At 45.9% G+C, this 2,024-nt stretch overlaps 1 protein-coding gene across 1 annotated transcript in view; it reads right to left on the reverse strand.

The window, feature by feature from the left end:
* The window catches only part of MBD4 (methyl-CpG binding domain 4, DNA glycosylase), a 17,395-nt gene that overhangs the window by 6,571 nt on the left and 8,800 nt on the right, over positions 1-2,024 (reverse strand).

Below are 2,024 nucleotides of genomic sequence, written 5' to 3' on the forward strand. Positions count from 1 at the left end.
CACGCCAGACACGTGTGCGTGCGTGCCCAAGATCCCGAGAGGAGAATGGAGGAGAAGGATTGTGGTGTGGCCATCCCCGCTGGGGGGTGATTTCTCGCTTTCTGTCTTTCTGTCTGTCTTTCTGGCAAGCACACATGCCCTATAACAACCCCCCCTCCCCCGACACACACACACAATAAAAAAAGAAATAATCAGGGCTGTAAATACTACTACTATTACTACCCTGTTATAGGGCAGGCCAGGTGCTGTTCTGCGCCCTACACGTAAATGAACTACTTTAATCCTATGACCTATGAACTAGGTACTATTTAATCTCGACTTTACAGGTAACAAACTTGAGGCACAGAGAAGCTATGTAACTTGCTCAGGGTCACCCAGCTAGTGATAAGCATCGGAGTTAAAATGAAAATCCAGGGACCAGCAGGTGGCATGGTTGCTAGACTCCACATGGCTGATACGGCGGTTCGAGTTCTAGACCTGGTACCTGTGTGCATACTCCCAGAACCTTGACTGCCAAGAAGAGGGGACTGTGGCATGGCCGATTCCTTGGGGGATGATTTCTCACTTTCCCTCTCTCTGTTTCTGGTGAGCGCACTCACACTGCAGCAAAAATAAAAATAAATAGATAAAGTTCGGGCAGTCCGGCTCCTGAGTTCATGTCTTCACCTACTCTGTTACACTCGTTCTCTTATGTTCTCTTCCAGCTTAGGTTCAGAGTTCATTAGTCTTGGAAAATTGGGAGCAGTATGTGATATTTTAAATTATGGCTCATCGGTAAGATGTGGTTATTACAATGTTTTAAAAAGTATTTCATAAATATTTGCCTATGACATTCATTTCTAAATGAAAAAAGCAAGATTCTACATATGATTCCAAACTTACAACGAAGAGAAATATATAAAACCAAAAATACAGGGCCTGGTAGGTGGTGTGGTGGTTAAGGGCACTGGACTCCCACATGACCAACCACTGTTCAAGTCCTGGAGCTGGAGGCTTGCTTTCTCACTTTCCCTCTCTTTCTCTCTCTCTGGCTCCGTCCCTCTCTGGTCAAATTAAATAGGCAAATAAATAATAAATAAAGTTAAATAAAATAATTCTTTTTTTTTTTTGGAGAGGTTTTTTCGCTATAGGGCGCGTGCATTCACCAGACAGACAGAGAGAGACAGAGAGACAGAAAGCGAGAAATCACCCCCCAGGGAGGATGGTCACGCCGCAATCCCTTCTCCTCCATTCTCCTCTCGGGATCTTGGGCACGCATGCACATGCACCCGGCTTGAGTTTTAAGCCACTGGGTCTGGGATGCGAACTGCAGTCGACTACGTGGGAGTCCAGCAACATAGCCATTATGCTAACTGCTGGTTCCCAAAGAAAATAATTCTTAAAAAAAAAACCCTAAACTTAAACTAGAGGACTGGGCCTATAGTACAATGATTAAGGATACTGGATCAGAGACCAGCAGTTAGCGTAATGGCTATGTCGCTGGACTCTCATGTAGTTGACCGCGGTTTAAGGCCCGGACCTGGTGGCTTAAACTCACTCTGGGCACATGTGCGTGCGTTTCTGAGATCCCGAGAGAACAGAGGAGAAGGGATTGTGGCATGGCCATCCCCCTGGGGGGTGATTTCTCACTTTCTGTCTTTCTGTCTCTCTCTGTCTCTCTGTCAAGTGCACATGCCCTAACACACACATACACACACACACACACACACACACACAAAAACACCTCTCCAAACCAAAACCAAAACCAAACAAACAAAAACAAAACAAACAAACAAAAAACAGGATCCAGGGCAACAGGTGGCATAGTGGTTACAGTGCTGGACTCCCACATGGCCGAGTGCAGTTGAAACTCATGCCAGGCGTGTGTGTGTACATGTGCCTAACATCCCAGAGGAGAAGGGACTGTGGCATGGCTACTTCCCCTGCGGGGGGTGATTTCTCATTTTCTCTGTGTCTCTCTGAGTTTCTGGTGAGTGCATGCACTCTACAGCAAAACTTTCTCTTAAAAAAAAAAAGATGGGACA

Source organism: Tupaia chinensis, unplaced genomic scaffold, assembly GCF_000334495.1.
Source record: "Tupaia chinensis unplaced genomic scaffold, TupChi_1.0 Scaffold000704_1, whole genome shotgun sequence".
NCBI classification, from domain to species: domain Eukaryota; kingdom Metazoa; phylum Chordata; class Mammalia; order Scandentia; family Tupaiidae; genus Tupaia; species Tupaia belangeri.